Source organism: Acartia tonsa, chromosome 3 (assembly GCF_053477335.1).
Source record: "Acartia tonsa isolate MP-2025a chromosome 3, ASM5347733v1, whole genome shotgun sequence".
Taxonomy (NCBI): Eukaryota; Metazoa; Arthropoda; class Copepoda; order Calanoida; family Acartiidae; genus Acartia; species Acartia tonsa.
Genome location: NC_137262.1, coordinates 60,096,286 through 60,115,420, shown reverse-complemented (window position 1 = coordinate 60,115,420; position 19,135 = coordinate 60,096,286). Strand labels below are relative to the sequence as shown.

At 31.4% G+C, this 19,135-nt stretch overlaps 1 long non-coding RNA gene across 2 annotated transcripts; it reads left to right on the top strand.

Annotated features, from left to right (window-relative positions):
* Positions 1-7,206: 7,206 nt before the first annotated feature.
* Positions 7,207-8,625, top strand: LOC145315329 (uncharacterized). 2 transcript variants are annotated; one of them, XR_013878041.1, is made up of 5 exons: positions 7,207-7,291; positions 7,386-7,546; positions 7,697-7,778; positions 7,960-8,234; positions 8,552-8,625. It is a non-coding gene; the product is annotated as an uncharacterized LOC145315329 (long non-coding RNA). The 2 variants fall into 2 exon arrangements; XR_013878040.1 differs by lacking the exon at positions 8,552-8,625 and adding an exon at positions 8,475-8,526.
* The last annotated feature ends 10,510 nt before the right edge of the window (positions 8,626-19,135 follow it).

Genomic DNA, 19,135 nt, shown 5'->3' with positions numbered 1-19,135 from the left:
TTTTATAATGTATTACAAACTAGCAATTTTAAAAATTTTCCACCAATAATTTTAATCTACAGTAGGGGTAATTTGTTTATCCAAATTGTACATAAAGAGGGAGGGGACATTAGACATTAAATTTTTTAATAATCACATTTTCTCTTACATTAGCTAAATACTTTTGGTACTTTTATTGAAATTTTATTGGTTGGTTCAAAGCTAGCAGCGTCCAAACATTTAACCAATAATTTATCCTACAGTTGGAGTAATTTTAATTATCATAATGTATTTTCTGTTTATCCCCCCCCCCCCTCATAAAGTCTAAACCTCCATAAAAGTTCTGTGTTTTCAAGGCCAACCACCCCAAAAAACATATTGCATATATCTGTAGGTATATGTTTTGTGTGTATGTGTGTGTGTGTGTGTGTGTGTGTGTGTGTGTGTTTGAGTATGTATATATGTGTGTGTGTGTAAGTGAAAAGCAATTAAAGCAAAGGATGGTAAAAGTATCTATGTATACAGGGATCTAAAGGGATAAGACAATGGCCGATAAATTGATGTACATACCCAATGATGATATATAAAACTAACCCTTCTGTAGATTACAATTAGTGGTTAAAACGTTTGGATACTCAACTTCATGAACCAACCAATCAAAATTAAAAGTCCCCAAGATTGTTAAGCCAACGAATAAGAAAACGTCATTATAAAACTTTAGGGACTAGTGTCATAAAGAGCACAATATCCCCTCCCTCCCTGATTTATATGAAACCTTTCATGTTTCATAGAAAATTAGCAGGTTTTATGATAAGTAAAGTTATTTTAAAATAACACAAGATGTTTTAAGGGGTTTCTTCTTTAGAATAGGATAAAATGCATTGGCTCGGTAAGAGGTGGAACTGATAGTATAATATCCTAGTATATTATCCATATATACGGGTAGAAGATATGTTCCTAGCCATATATATTACTCATAAATCATCAGAGGTATGGCAATATTCTTATAAAACTACATACTATCTATCTTGGTAGAAAGCTAAAATAATGTTGTTTATCTTTAAATTGGGGGATGTGAGGTATAAATGCATTGTATACAAGTCTGAAAATCGCTTAATTTAAAAAAATTAAGGGTTTAAACGTCATTTTCTTGCTTGATGACGTATTTTACTTTCTTTTTAATTAGTTATCTAAATAAATAGGTTGAAAAGCATACTAACTTTAAAATAAAATTATCTGAATATAAAATTATATATTATTTCATATGCTTTATAATATTACTAGCAGCTGCACCACTAGCATCTAGGGGCTATATATTTAAAGCGAAGCATGGAAAAACAGTCTTAAACCATACCCAGACTTGGTCTAAAAAAAAGCCTAAACCACCCTAGGACTTCACTGTAAAGGAAAACCATATCGGTTTAGCGGTTTGCTACAGACTTTATATAATAAATTTGAAATTATACAGAATGGTATGAACCGCCCAAAAAATATGCCTACCTCAGTATTGCACCATCCTACTTCCTTCGGGTGTTTTTGCAATGTTGCAACTTGTGACAAAAAAAATATTCAATGGGACTTAATCAGTTCAATATAAATTGTAGATTTTCCAATATGTTTATTATTAAAACTAATTATTATACTTTTTGTTTCAAGCAAAACGTCTGAATAATAAGTCAAATGTGCTTGTAGGTCTGACTCTTGATCGTTATTTTCCACCAATTTGTAGAAGATGTGAAAAATCAAATTTAAGAGGCATCAAAAATTATAACTTCCATGTTTTATTTTTACAGATAAATGTTTCCAATTAGCTCTTTTTTGCTTTTCTATAATTAAGCTGCTTGGCATAACAATCTGCACCCCTATACCACTACTTTATACATTAGAGTATGAAAATAATGTTATAAGATATAAAGGATGAGCCCTTCAAAAAACCGTTTTGAAGGTTATAGTAATATAGTGTTGTGGTTATTAATCACTCCATCCAGGAGCATGGATTTGGTAACAGCCAAAAGAGACAAAGGAAATTTTCTTAATTTAGATTGAGTTTTGGCGCACAGTGGATTGATATGTCTGTAAAAGCAAAGTACTTTTCTTCTCTTTCAATAAATTATTTCAAAAAAAATTATTTTACCATTTGTCAAAATGTATACTGGACTTTCATTGGTAATTTGTATTGTAAGACGTCATGACCCGCGACCGTGGCTCAACACGTAGCGCATCTGCTCGTCGTCGGGAAGGTGATAGGTTCGAATTTCAGTCCGACACCGCGTCATAACTAAATATGTTAAAAATTGGTTCTTCTGCTGCTATGTCAGGTGCACGACATAAATAATTAGAGTAGGGGGAATGCCTTGGTCCCAAACAGGCGCAACACACTACCATGCTCAGACAAAGGTCGTGCAATCAAAGGGTTGGTTGTCTGGTGGGCAAATGGACGCTTTACACCACAATCAAAGGGCTAAGGGCTGACACCCTATCCCATATCCATAAAATAGCCACATTGTTACAGAAACACTGACAAATTGTCAGCGGCCTATGCTCCCCCTGAGGAGTGAAAAGGGCTTGTTACTGTTTTTTTATTGTAAGACGTCATTTTTTATTAGGCACTTCCAAAAAATGACGGATGATTGTTTTCATCAAAAAACCTTCTGTATGTAGGTACTTATAGAAGATTTGGCTTTATTCATGTCTTTAACGAACATTTCTCTAAAAATCTGTAAACATAGAGTAATAGAACCTACTAACATTCCTAACTAAGGGTCTTTTTACAGTTTTTTAAAGTTTCTTTCAATTGAGGGGTAAAATGCAATACTGTAAGTACGGACATACAAAGTACATCAAAGTTTTTATCTAGAATTAATTCACTACACAAATGTATCATATTTGAATTTCAAATCAAAGTTTTACAAATATCCATTTTAAAATATCTAAGCTTCTCAATAAGCCTTGCTTGTTTGTAGGTATTAAAGTTTCGTGTTTTGTCATCTATAATTCACTTCGTCAGTACAAAACTATATGATGGAAATGTGATTTATTCGGCTGCTATTTAATATAGATTGCTGATTTTTTTGTGATCCAGTATACAACCAGCCATGCAAGATAAAATATACAGGAATTTTCTATGAAGGTTACATCTGTCATATCTTTTTTTCTCTTTCTCTTTCTTCCTCTCTTTTACATGATCACAGAAAATATGACCTATAACCCACTTTGATCAAAGATTTATTGTGATTCGCTACTTATGGATGTTGTCATCCTTGTTTATCTTAACAATCTATCTCTTTATCTACTTTACTAAAAATAATTCACAAATCTAATTAACAAATATTATCTTTAGAATGTTTTCTGTACATATTAATTTGATTGTGATTTTTAACTTTAAGGACGAAAAAAATATCGTTTTTAAATTTACACATAGTTTATCTCAAGTTTTTATGTTTAGCAATAAATATTTTGTATAAAAGTTGTTTCTTAACATTTTCCTATCAAAGTTTTAATGTAAATCCATTCAGAGTGAGGTGTTTATACAATCTATTTGATTTTTAAAAGCGAAACTTTTATATAATTATGGTCGGTCCATCCGTAACGGTTAGCTCTTTTATTTGATTTAAACATGTTAAAATTGTCGTATCAATTTTAAACTTTGCTTGGTGATTCCTTTAACAGTAAGGTACGCATTAAAAAGCGTATCAACTCTCTAAACATTATCAAAAAGTTTGTAAATTCATTTTAAAAATGCAGATTTTTATCGATTTAGCGAGGTAACTCTAAATCAAATAACAAATAAGCTGTTAGTATTAAGTCATTTGTTGGGTTCTTTAATGCTTTACTTAAGATTAGTCAGTATGTTTTTTTATATACTAAAGTAACAGGATGTTTTACTCACTGTCTGTCTTTCTGTCGCCTAATATCTCGTTAAAGTTTTGACTGATTGTTCAAACAACAGTTTCGTATACGTCCTTGGGCAAGTTTTAAACTATTTAATGAGGGAGGGCGGATCTATGGGGATTTTATATTAAAAAAATTTGAAAACATCAACATAAAACTAACCCTTTGATAAACGACCTAAATTTATAAGTCTTAACTGTAAATGTAATAAGTTGCTCTTGTTCAGGGCCAATCTTTATTTGTTTTTATTGTCACGCACCTGACACCTGGCAAAAGTAATGATGCCGTGTAGTCAAGACTCAAATATAATACCACCAATTGCGCTAAAGCTATTTACAGGTTTAGGTTTCGAAAGAACATAACTTGATATATTTGCAGGGATCTAAAGGGATAAGACAAAGGCCGATAAATTGATGTACATCCCCAATTTTGAAACAACCAATTACCCCTTCTGTAGATTACAATTAGAGATTGAAACGTTTGGACACTCAAATTTATGAACACAAAAATCAAGATTCGAATAAAGTCCCCGAAGTTGTTAGGCTAACGAATAAAAAAAATTGTTATCAAACTTTGGGGACTAATGTACCCTCCCTGCCTTGATATTTGGAATAGATGGAATCTGTGAAGTAGAACGTAATTCTTCATCCTCTATACATATTTAAATATCTAAAGGGGCAAATTTCATATTTAAATATGATTCTAGAGTAAAGGAATATACAAATTTCAGGTTTATTGACTATTTTTCTTTTTTTCTTTCTTTACGAAGTGGTAGCTTCGCCCCTGGAGGCCTTTAGGGGCATTGCGGGAGTTAATGTTCTTGTGTTATTTTTTGGGGGGGAGGGTTGGAAAGATTCGACAACCCCCCTAACCCATTTTAAATTTTAGGTAAAAATATTTTGGAGGGGTCATTATTTTCTAGGAGCGATTTTTAGAGTTTGTTGGTACCTTCCCCCCAAATTGTTATAAACCTTCCAAGGACCTATGAGAAACTACACTGCAAAATGAGAAGAGAACTATATCGGTTCAGCGGTTAGCAGAAGATGATTAAAGTCACTCCACAGATTTTGACGTCATACGATAGAATAGCCAATGAGAGGTCAGTATACACTGTAATTGGCCAATGGTAAAATTTATGCTGGCCTCTCATTGGTTACATGCCTTCTTGGAATCTGGATCACATGGATCTTACCTTTTATGAACCCGACCATAATCATCATGATTTACATTATTCAACAATAGTAATATTTAATAAAAATATCTTATTTGTAAACATATTCTCAACTCGATCTCATGTAATAAATATTTTAGTATTTAGTATGTTATTCTATCGTATGACGTCATAATCTGTGGAGGGACTTTAATCATCTTCCGGTTAGCAAGATCCTTTTGCAAAGACAGACGGAGATCCTATTACTTTATTATAAGTTATTCCCTAATTATGTAGCCGCAACCCCCGTAACAGAAGGACAGGCGAACACTATTACAAAGAGTAAGTGCTCTTATTGATAAAGTATAACAGTTTTTAAAGCATAATATTACCAAAACCTTTATTTCTGGTTTGAATTCCTTAAAAAGAATAAATGAACATTATGTAGAGATATTTTAACAATCAAATTTCAATATTAATATTCATATGGTTTCATTCATCAGAAAACCAAGAATTAAATGAGGATCAAAAACTTCATTTACTTTTATGTATTAGATAAAAGTATATAAAAATAAAAAATAATTAGTACATTATCAATTACTTAGAAAGTCGAATCTACTGTCTAAGGGACTTTAACATCAGGTCCAACAACCAAGGAAAACTAATACTTTTCTGTCCAAACAGGTTAAAAGTAACACCCAACAATAACATGCAATTAACTCTTTAAGCGTACGACCTTTGTCTTAACTATGCATAGTTTTGGGCCAAGGCATTACCCATCCTATGACTATAGAAATTGAACATCTGCCATTAAGAACCAATGTTACCGTCTTAAGTAAAGTTATGGCACTTTCAGGTGAAGTCCAACAATTAAGGATAACTTATCTTGTTCTGTCCAAGCATCCAGGATATTAGGTGAAGTAACACCTAGACCGAATAGACAACCAACCAATGATTATTTCCAACCTTGTTTTATTTAAATATTTGCCTAGAAACATAATTTGATCAGGGAGAAAGGAGAAACTCTCATAAATTTTACCAATTTAATTCATTATACTCTGCTATGCTAGTACTAAACAATTTTTAAATTTAATAATTTATTTACTGTTTAAACACTATAGTAACTTCAAATCATCTAATTGCTTCAGCTTTGTTCAACCTTGCATTTAGCATAACATGATATGAAATGCTATATGATATTAGTGGCAGTATTCATCAAAAAACAAAATCCTTATGCTACACTTTCTATTAATCAGTATAGAATGAATTTTTATCCTGTAAAATTTAAGACCACTAACTCTTTCTGCGTGAAATTTAGCATTAAAGCATAGTTAGCAAGGATCTAAAGGGATAAGACAATGGCCAATAAATTAATGCACATCCCCAATGATAATACACAAAATTACCCCTTCTGTAGCGTAAGATAAGTTGTTGAAACGTTTGAACACTCAAATTAATAAATCAACCAGTCACAATACACTAAAGTCCCCAAAGGTGTTTAGCCAACAAATAAGAAAACAATATTATAAAAACTTGGGGAATAGTGTAATAAACAGCCTATTGTCCCCTCCCTGCATAGTTAGCCTCCAGTGACAGCAGGATTTACAACTTAAACTAGGAATAATCCACACACAATTAATGGTTCTACATTTCATTTTTTGAAAAAACCATGATAGGAAGATAAATAGTTAGTTGGATAGATAGATAGAGAATTGTTTGGATAGATAGATAGATAATTGGTTAAAAACTTACATTGATTAATTACACAAAAAATTAAAAGCATAATTCAGTCACAATTAATGGTTCTACATTTCTTTTAAAACCAGAATAGGTTGATACAGAATGTACAGAATGTACATCTAGAGCAGCAAAATGGAATTTCACCTTAATCTTCTGAATTTTCTAGATCATCATTGGCAGAAGAGTCCCCATTGTCAAGAGGATCCTCCAGATGATTATTTCCACCAAAGATCAAGAAGATTTAGTTATGAAATTATTATTTAAACTTGTTTAGCTTGAGTAAGGCTTTATGTAAATAGGATGCCAATATTAATGATTCTTATGTAAATGTAAAAGTCTAAATGATTCTTTTCTTGATTTTGCTTTTGCTGCATTTAATCCCCTTAACTTAACTTAAATTAGCAGTCATAGGCAGGAAAGATTATTGATGAATAGACCTTATTAATTGTTAATTTTATTTCCAGATATCCTAAGTGTTTTATTTAAAATGAATGTCTGAAACAATCTGAAAGAAACCAAAGATTTAAAAAGGTAGAATTTTGACTCTTTTTTACAATTTGCTCAGTAGCCAAGAGAGGTGGGGCTGAGGCATTGTTGATGTTGATCCTGATCTTGTCTTGTTAAGGACTGTTGCTGCTGATGGTGATGGTGACAGAGATGATCTGGTAGAGTTCAGAGTGAAGGATCAAGCAACACTAGAGTTGGTCAACTGTGGATAAATGTCTGGCACTCAAATCCCCAACACCCTACCAAACAAGGGTTGAGCTTGAGTTGGGAAGCTTGCAGGTGTGTAAAGTTTAGTTTAATGCTATCAGATGTTTAAAGCAATCAAATTCATGCAAGCAAAGTTGATCTCCTTAAAATTGAATCTGGCACTGAATAGTTAAATTGTCTGATGATTATGTATCCATTCAATCCTAATCTGATGATCTTTAGGAGTGGCTTGGAGTGGAGCCAGCCCAGTAGAGAGGGAACCCTGCAAGAAGTGGCCTACAAGCAAAACTGCCACTTGAAAAAGGTACATACATTTAAGGGTCAAATTTAAAGAGCCTTGAAACTAGCAATTTCATTAATATCAGCAAATGAGTCCTTTAAGTCATCTTTAATAGTGTTGAACAAAAGAATCTTAAGTCAAGTCTTTAAAATAACTAATGATTCATTATCATCATCTTCCAGCTCCTCAAGTATATCTATTTTAGAGCTGCAGCTGCTGACAATCACAAGCTGACAAGGAGCACCAATTGACAAAGGAGCACCCATTGACAAAGGAGTACTAGAGGATGAGATAAGAGTTGATTGCTGATGATCTGATCAAGATGATGATATAGTTGATGATGATACCAAAGATGATGATATAGTTGATGATGATACCAAAGATGATGATGAAAGTAATGATGAAGAAGCTATGAGTGATGAAGTTATTGATGTTGACAGCCAAGAAATGTTGAAGTAAAAGATGCTTGAGAAAGACTATGTAAGTTTAATTATTATTGTAAACAAATTTATTTTAATTTCTTTCTTCAATAATTCAAATTCAATCAATTTCTTTTACAAAAGCAAATAAAGTTTGACCTTCTGTCACTAAAAATTATTCAATTCAAAATCATTCCAAAAGTTTTATTTTTATCAATTTTAAACATTTTAAATTTTAAATCAAATGCATATATTTATTGTAAAGGATATCTGGATTAGTCTAATGGTCTATTCTTTTTAGGTTTACCGCACCTTTGATGTAAGAAACTATTGAACAAATTAAGAAACTGTGTGTAGATAAAGTTGAAATATTTGCAGAAGTCAACACAGAATGGCTAGAAACAAACTTTAAAATTCTACCTGTGGGCAGTCAAGCTGAAATACTATGCAGGTCAGAACACAGAATTGGTTGGATAGATAGATAGATAATTGGTTAGATAGATAGATAGATAATTGGTTAAAAAGGTATATTCATAAACAAAGAAAAATAGGCTATAACGTAAATAAAAAAATAAATCAGCCACAATTAATGGTTCTACATTTCATTCTTTTAAATAATGATAGGTTGATAGATAGTTAGTTGGATAGATAGATAGAGAATTGTTTGGATAGATAGATAGATAATTGATTTTGAAAGTATATTCATAAGCATTGAAAAATAGGCTATAACTTAAATTAAAAGAATAATTCACCTAAAATTAATGGTTCTTCATTTCTTTTTTTTTTAAAAGCGAAGCTTTTCTATATTTAGGGTCGGTCCGTCCGTCCGTCCGTACGTCCGTCCGTACGTCCGTCCGTCCGTCACGGATAGCTTTTTTCGTTAATTTAGACATGTTAGAATTGTCCTATCGATTTCAAATTTTGCATGGTGATTCCTTTAGTAGTTAGGTACGATTTAGTAAGCGTAGCAACTCTATAATCATTACCAAAATGTCCGTACGTCCATTTTAAACATGTTGATTTTTCTACTTTTTTAAATAGCTTTTTTCGTTAATTTAAGCATGTTAGAATTGTCCTATCGATTTCAAATTTTGCATGGTGATTCCTGTAATAGTTAGGTACGAGTTAGAAAGCGTACCAACTCTATAATCATTACCAGAATGTCCGTACGTCCATTTTAAACATGTTGATTTTTTTTACATTTTTAACAACAAATTTGTATGTGACCTAATTATCCGATTGGTCTGATTTTTGGTATACTGATTTCTGGGACAACAAAGTACAATATTATAAGCGAAGCAACTCTATAATAAAGTCCTAAAAATGTAAGTATATCCATAAACATTATCCTGTATCAAGCAGTTTTTCAACAAATTTACTTACAATTTTGCTTTGACTCTTATACATTCGCATTCTGATTATTCAGTTCTGACATTATACATTGACAAGTGTTAATGTCCGTTTGTCCTACCATTTCAGAGCTTCGCTTTTATGGATGTTGTCATCCTTGTTTAAACCAGGATAGATAGATAGAAAATTAGTTGGATAGATAGATAGATAAGGGGTTAAAAAGTTACACTACATTTAGGGGTTCTCTACATTTATTCTTTTAAACGAGGATAGGTGAATAAAGAATTGGCTGGATAGATAGATAGAAAATTGGTTAAAAACTTGCATTTATAAACATAGAATAATAGGTTATAACTTAAATTAAAAGAATACTAGATAGATAGATAGTTAAGATGGTATTGTGTAGCAGCTTATATTCAACATATAATCTTTTTCATTGATAGAAATAGATAGATAGATAGAAAGATAGCTAGCTAGATAGATAGATAGCTAGAAAGCCAGCTAGATAGATAGATAGTTAAGATGGTATTGTGTATGGCAGCTTATATTCAACAAATAATCTTTGTCAATAATGTATTTTTAGATAGATACATAGAAAAATAGCTAGCTAGATAAAAGACTAGATAGATAGATAGATAGATAGAAAGTTAGCTAGATAGATAGATAGATAGATAGATAGAAAGTTAGCTAGATAGATAGATAGTTAAGATGGTATTGTGTATGGCAGCTTATATTCAACAAATAATCTTTGTCATTGATGCCAAAATATTCGCATAAAAGACTCCTCTAACCTTAAATCTTGAGGGTGATACAAAATCAAAATATTCATTTTTTGCATTTTTAAAAATATTATCATATCAAGATTGATAATTTTAATGATAATAAACAAAATGACCCCTATTGTAGTTTTAAAATAATGATTTAAATGTTTGGAAAAAAACAAGTTTGAACTAGCTTTAATAAAATGAAGCCAGGTAATGAGTGAACATGTTTATAATAAATTGTGTAATTTAATGAAATTTTGTAGCACCAATTTTATCTTTGGAAGAATAAAGGAAGACAGTTCACTATGAAATTTATATTCCATTTTAAAATCGAAACTTTTTTACCATAAATAAGTTACTTTTAAAATTGTGTGTTTATGTAACAAATTATCAAAATTCTTTATATAACTCTAGAAAAGTTTGAGTCAACCGATCAAGATTTGAAAAAAGTACACAAAGTTTTTAGACCAACGAAAAAGAAAACTTTTTTATAAAACTTTAGGTTCAACTAAAATTTACAGTCCAATATCTTTTCCCTCCTTGACATTGCATCCCAAAATTGAAAAATGAAAATGTTAAAATATCATTTTATTTGCAGTTTAAGAAATTTTAAGAAATGTTTTGAGGTGCGTGGAGAGGCAGGGAGTAAGGGAGAGGACAATGGAACTAATATTCAATTTTTAGGAGTCTCAGACTTTGGGTACTGGCTAAAAGGGAATGTGCAAGAATCAAGCAGTTTCTGACTGAGTTTGGGTACTAGCGCATGAAATGCCGCCATTCGCTGTGTTAGTTTTGAATATAGCAGACGGAGAGTAGTTTAGATATAAAAGTTAAGAATACTCTATTTCACTCCCCTGTCCCCTACCTCCCTTTTTTAAAGCAGACAATAGGGAAAGGGAGAAGAGAGGTGGGGGCAAGACAATAAGAAAACTATATTATAAGACTTTGGAGACTAGTGTAATAAACAGCTTAATGTACCTAAAATATTCCATTGTAATTTTGAGAGAAAGGGGATTGGAATAATGTTTAAAGATTTTGTGTGTAATATTGAATGTCAAGAGCATGCATATAAATATCATACACCAACCAGCAGTTCCAACATCCAGGGAACATCACTCTTATTGCAAGTCGATCATCCTAAACCCCCTATCCCCCATTTTTGGTAAGAATCTTTAATATATAGAAATATTTTTAAAAACTTAAATTCCTCCTTTCCAAAATTAGCAAGGATGACAACATTCATAAAGCGAAGCTCTAAAATAAAACGGTAGGACAAACGAACACCAATCCTTAGTTCCAATATTTTGGGAACATTCCTCTTATCACAAGTGGATCATTCTTAAACCCCCCTACCCCAAAATATGAACTTTTTAGATTTATAAAATTGGCATATTTTTAAAACTTAAATTGCTCTTTTTCAAAATTAGCAAGGATGACAACATTCATAAAGCTAAGATCTAAAATAAAACGGTAGGACAAACGAACACTAAGACTTATATAGTATATGAACTTTAAACAAAGTTTAAATTCAACAGGACAATTTTAACATGCCTAAATTAACGATAACCTCTAACTGTTACGACAGACAAAGCCAGTGATTATATATGACTATGCTTTTAAAAAGAATAAAAATATGTTACTTTAAAGCTATTATGGTTCTGACCTTTTCTGTAATGAATTTCTTTAAAGCAACGCTGTCAGTAGACGTAATCAGGGCTCGGCAGCTGTGACGAAGCCTCAAATCTAAACCCGTTTGAATTCTTTCAGTTTTTTTTTCAGGAGAGATTGCCATATTTTGGTTAGATTTAGACTTCCAGCTGATTTTAGAAATTATATAAGGTTGATTTACTTGAGGCTTACAGCCAGCTGCTGAGGCATGGATTTAATTCATCTTATTCCTTAGTTACAGGTGATAAATCACCATAAAAAATCAAAGGCAAGTCTACTGTAATTATTTGGTCTGTTTACCATACTAAAATCTTTAAAATCACAGCTAATAAGAATAAAAATCTAGTAAATGAAACTCTCTATAAAAAAACCTTGTTTATTTTGCAAAAAGGTTAGATCTAATGATTAAAACTATAAATAAAATAAGCATAACAACTTTAAGAAAGAAAACATAATTTATTTTTAAATGATTTTCTGTTTAAAATAGTATAAAGCACCCTCTGGCGGTTATATTATGAACTGTTTAATAAATTTAAATGATAAAAATAATTCTTTTCATAGAAAATAATATTGGAAAAAAATTGTATTGCTTTTTTTGTGTAAAGATGTAAAAATTTCCAATAATAAAATAAATTTTAAAATATTTTATGATGCTGATTTGGATTTTCTAATATTTAGAATAACAAGGATGATAACATCTGTAAAAGCAGGGCTTCTCTTATAACATTTTACCTTGTTGTCCTAGAAATCATTATTCCAAGAAATCAGATAAATAGGATGTTTAAATCTTTAATAAGATTGTTTTTAAAAAGTTTTAGAGGATTTTTATGAAACGTTTATAGAGTTGCTACGTTTTCTAATTTCTAAACATTCATAAGTAGAGAAGCAATAAAATCACGGAAACTTTAAAATCAGTAGCCTATCTTAAATAGAAGCTGAGAAAATCACAAAGTGACTCATAGAGTAGCTTCGCTACTAAAAATCTCTGTTTTGTTGAGAATAACATAAGAAATATGAAATTGTGTAACATATTGTATAATACTTTTTGATGCATTAGGAACAAGGATGAATGGATATAGAGTATACGTGGATATATTGACAGGGTTAATATTTGTCGTCAATTTAGCTTGCTAATATGAACTGCATTTATTGGTCAGTTCGTTCCTACAGTATGAGGGGAGGGGATGGAGTTTAGAAGGTGATGAGAGGTATCGTTATTTTAGCCAGCTGTGAGCATCATTTTATCAGAGTACATGATAGTCTGATGCAACAACCAAATAATAGTTAATTTATCAATTCAATGATGACAATAGCGAAGCACAATAAATCATGATAGCAAACACGGACAAAGAGAGTTAAATAGCATATGTTCACTTGTCATAAGAAAAATGAATAGAGAAAATAAACAAAATCTTTAAACATTTATAAAAGTTAGTTTTTTTGTCTTTTGTAGCATGAACGACAGTTAGACCAACAAACTCACGTATATACTAGATTTGCAATGTTAATTTGAAGGTATCTTCACTGAAAATTTCAGCTGTCTATCTTAAATTTCAGCCGAGAAAATCACATTTCCCTATTCTTATGGACAAACTGACAGATGGACGTACAGACAAGGTAAATTATAGATTAGTTTCGCTTCTTAAAAAAAAAACTAGAGTAAAAGGTTGCTGTGTTATGTTATGTTATGTTGAAAGTCACATATTTTATACTGAAAAATGATGCAAGATGCTAACAATTGAGATTAATTAGACTGCTCAATCTTGGACACGACAGGGGGCAAATTTTGTTGTCTTTTACAAGTAACCTTTATATATTTGTCTTTTTCAGGTTTTAGGCTATTTTCTAGGCTTAGGAAAATCAAATAATTAGTATTGACAGTGCGGCTTCGATTCGGATTCATTTCCGTTAGATAAGATAGGTTCTGAGCAATATAAAAAAAAAATTTTTTGTTTAACAGTTGTCCGAGGAAAGGAAAATAATGAAATAAAGGATTAGTTATTCTTTAGTAGTATAGAATGAGGATTGAAAAATGTACATTTTGACTGTTTCATTCTAGAGTTTCTAAGATCGACTTTTGTAAAATTTATAAAAACATTACATAGTCTAATAAAATTGTGTTATTTAATGTTTACCCAGGTGTTTTATACATCTAGAATAGTTATTTCTCGTAACGTATTATAAACGGCTTTCCGCGGATATAGAATGTACAATTATAAGATTAAAACTAGTTTTTTTAGCCCCGTGGTGCCGAAGGCACCGGCTAAAAAAACTAGTTTTAATCTTATGATTGTACATTTCTATATTCGTAGAAAACTGGATATAATACGATGCTAGACATAGTTTTTTCGTATTCATGAGAACCGGTTCCTATCCACCGGATTCAAATAAATACGAGAAAAGCCTTTTACATAAAACTTTCTCTGCAATATATTATTATTCAAATAATACACATTTTTACGATGGAATTTGCCCTTCTTTGTTTTTAAAAAAGTGAAGCTTTTCTATGATTAAGGTTTAGATACAAATTGTAAGTATAAAAGTGAATATGAGGAAATTGAACAGAATCATACTAGCTTTTTTTTTTAAAAATTTGAGGTTTATTGACCATCTACTGATTTGTGTTACAGAGTACTTTTAAAACTTTAATAAAAATGATTTATATACAGATAATCAAATTTGTCTTAACTCTTAGCCAAAGCCGTATATATTATATTTAGCAGATGTCGGTCTATCTTTCCATTACAGCTTAATTACTTTGTCCATATCTCAATAGTTAAATGGGATTTACTTAGCTGCTATATTAGTTAGCTGTCTGAATTTAATTACTGGTTTTAATAGATCATGTTTTTTTTATTTTAATATACCTGGAAAACTGTTTATAATACGATGCGAGAATAACTATTATGGGCTCTCTCTCATTAAACAGATGCTATACCTATTCTCTTATATATAGTAAAAGATAAAAGAATAAAGTAATTAAAAGCGAAGCTTTCTATAATTAGGGTAGGTCCGTCCGTACGTCCGTCACAGAGAGTTAGCTTTTTTCATTAATTTAAACAGGTTAGAATTGTCCTATCGATTCCAAACTTTGCATGATGATTCCCCTATAGTAGTTAGGTACAATTTAGAAAGCGTAGCAACTCTTTAAACAATACCAGAATTTCCGTAGGTCCATTTTAAACATGTCGATTTTTAACTTTTTTGACAACAAATTTTTGTATGTTAAAATTATCCGATTCTTCTGATTTTGTGAAAACTGATTTCTATTACAACAAGGTACAATGTTATAAGCGAAGCATCTCTATAAACAAGTCCCAAAAATGTAAGTATGTCCTTAAACAGTATCATATATTTATGCAGTTTTGCAACAATTTTTTTAAAAATATTGTTTGTACTGATGAATTAATATTCTGCTAATTCAGTTTTGACAATCTACAAGTGTTAATGTCCGTTTGTCCTATCGTTTCAGTGCTTCGCTTTTATGGATGTTGTCATCCTTGTTTTATTAAAACTTAGTCTAAATTTTAGCATAATATTGTAAGTAAAATCACCATTCTATTTTGTACAAGGGATTTATAGGGATAAGACAATGGCCGATAAATTGATGTTGATCCCCAAGATACACAAAATTACCCTTCTTTAGATTATGATTTGTATTTGAAACGTTTGAACAATGAATTTAATGAATTAAACCAATTAAAATTTATTATGGTCCCCAAAGTTGTTAAGCCAACGAATAAGAAAACATCATTGTAAAACTTTGGGGACTAGTGTAATAACCAGTCCATTTTCCCCTCCCTCTCTGATTTTGTAGGCATAAAAGTGTAAAATTTGAATATTGAACTAATAAATATATAAAGTCTAGATGGTTAATTATTGAACCCATTGCTATACAGTGTAGGAACAATACAGCTGCACTATTGGTTTAACAATCTACACATTTTGATTAGTATGGGCTGTTTTTGTTTTTCATATGTTCTATGACATAAGTCAGATCTAAATGATAAAATTATGGTTTTATATTATCTAATTGATTATTTAGGACAATAAATCTATTTTATATTAAAGTAGACTGTGAAGAATAAAAAGATTGACCATCTAAAGGTAATATGTCTATTATATATTGAAGTAGACTGTGTAGAATAAAAAGATTGACCATCTAGGTTGATAAATGTATTATATGGTGAAGTAGACTATGTAGAATAAAAAGATAATTCATGCAGATAGGTTTTGACTGGACACATATATTTCTCAATAACTTTCATTCACTTCTTTATCAAAGGACTGGCGGAGCGGCTACGCCCCTAGACGCATCTAAAGGTAATTAAAAAATTAGGTTATTGTGATATGGTGTCTTATCCCACTCCCAATAATCATGTTTAATGCTTACAAAATAAAACAAAAAGGAAATTGGCTCTCAGTAATGAAAAGTATCCAGGGTTCGGAAGCCGCGCTATCAGCCGCGCAGCTGCGGCTGCGGCTGAATCCTAGTTTGAGGCTGCGGCTGACGTGGCTGAGGCTTATTGTGATAGATATTTTAAGTATCTATCTATATTTAATAACTAAAGATGTAGGTGCTAAACTTCCCCCAAAATGCTATGTGTCGAAAATTAGCCAATAGACACAAAAGTGCTTTATATTGTGAGTTTAGTAAACTGCATACTGTTGTAATAATTGTTATTGTGGAAGTGATGTTGCTCCTTAGAATCCGAGAGAGGGGACAATGGGCTGTTTATTAAACTAGTCTCCAAAGTTTTGTTATAATGTTTTCTTATTCGTTGGCTTAACAACTTTGAGGACTTTAGTGAATTTTGATTGGTTGGATCATTAATCACTAATTTTAATCTAAAGAAGGGGTTATTAGTGTATCATCATTGGTGATGTACATCAATTTATATGCCATTATCTTATCCCTTTAGATAATTTCCTTAAAATGATGTAGATACAATACAAAGTTTTAATTGAACCAAAAACTTTTCCTACTGCCCTTTAAATGATAGAAAATCTGGTTAAAACATTAAATAAAAGGGCGAAAAATTAACTGTAGTAAATAGTAAGGAAATAATATTTTTTCTTTGCTACAAAGAATTCTTAGCTTTGGTATTGTTTTAAATCCTCCAACTTCAAAAGAACACCTTTTATGTAAAGAAGAATGTTATAAAAAAGAAAATACAAAACAAACTAAAATTGAGTTTGGCTACTTTGTTTATTGCCAATTTTTTAGATTGCTTTGTGTATTATAAGTTTATGAAAATATCGACAAATTTATTGATTAAATAGCTAATAGTTAAGATAGGGGGTACGATACCCTCTCCACTACTCCAAGAAAACAATATCCCCCTCCCCCCACAAAAAAAAAAATCCCCCATACAGTCTAGCAAATAGAGAGATTAAAGAGTAAAAGGATTTATTTTCTATAATTTTATTTTAGCTGGTGGAAAATAAACATTTCTCTCGCCAGGTTTTTGCCACATTTTTTGTTTCGTTTGTTGATATGTAACTTATGGTGTTCTCTGTTTTTTTTAACAGCGTAGCTGCTCTATAAATTTAAACTACCGGCTACGCCCCCCTGAAGACCTCTAGGAGCACTTGAGAGAAGGGGGAGGGGTTAAGTCGACCCTCAACTTAATTTTGTTTTGTTGAGGTTATTAATTTTTCTTAGGGTCGAATTCTCTTGGGAGGTTGGAGGTACCCTTCCTCAATTTAGTCATAAAACTTCACTGTAAAGGTGAGCAATACCAGTCCAGCTACACATATCCTGTTATTTTATTATAATGATGTTCGTCCGTTCGTCCCACGTGCTACTTACGCGTAGAGAAAAAGTACTTTCTCGCAAGCATAAATACAAACTTGTACTGGTGCAAAATCTCAAAAATCGTTAAAATAGCGTTTGAATATTTTCATATAAACTTGTTGTCGATACGAAATAAGTTTCTTCATTTTTCTTTATTACAGTTTACTGTCTTATTGCTAGTTGTTTATGAACATAATTGTACTGTTACATCTTTATTCTCAATGGTTTACAATTTGTTATGAAACAAAATTATAAAATAAAGAAAAATACGTTTATAATTCAGTATTAAAACCAAAAAGAAAAAAATCAGGGGGGATTTCTATTGGGTGCGTGAATGTACCCTCCCCAATAATGGTTATAAACCTTCTCTAGACCTAATAGAAGCTTCAATGTAGAGAATAATTAAAGAGATTTACGGTTTACGAGATACTTCGGTACAAACACATAAATAAACAAACATATTAGGTTGAGAAAAACTACCTTTAGTTAATCAATCACTGCAATCAAATCTATAATAAAGTTCTAGCTTATGAGTCTTTGTTAATGCTCTTTTGAATCATCAAATATTTAAACGTACTTAGTCTATATATATATTTTGTACTTCTTTGTAATAAGAAATTAATTTTTTTTCAAGAAAAAGTTCAATGTCTTCTCGTATATCTCTAAGGACACTGGTATAATATCAAAAACAAGGATGACAACATCTATAACAACAAAGCACATAAATAAATAAAACCACTAGATTTTTACAGAGAGATGGCATAATACCTAAAAAGAAGTGGAAAGAATTCTACCTTAACGTTAGCAAAAATCTACTGTATTCAAACCTTGCCATGGACATGGCCAATTATGTTGAGAGTATGCAATTTTTGGATGACTACAACGCTTACTTAAATAAACTTATTACCCTCGGACAAAGATACGTTAATTGGACGGGTCTGGCCACATTAGCAAGGAAAACCTTTCGGCTTGCTATTCCCAAGCCATGGAAATGTTCTTACCCAAAAATTCTGCGGAAACGAAAAAACAACCCATAATCAGCATTATCGAAGATAATACCCCCACTAACACGGCAGTGTATAAGGAAAACTTAACCGAAGAACCTGATGAGGTTCCTTCTTGGGTAGATCATGAGGATGATCCTATTGCTTGGGATCAAATCGAGGGCGTCATAGGAGCCTTTAATGGGAGGAGTAAAAATATTAAATGCTGGCATTGTAATATCCCCGGTCACGTAGTACAGAACTGTAACAAAAAGAAAGCTGGGGAGCCTCCACATCCCGAGTCCCGCTTTGGGAAGACACGAAATAAATTCACCCCACCTAGAAAAGCTTCGGGTAATAGTAATAAAATACCTGAGCAGTATGCGCGTAAAACCATCAA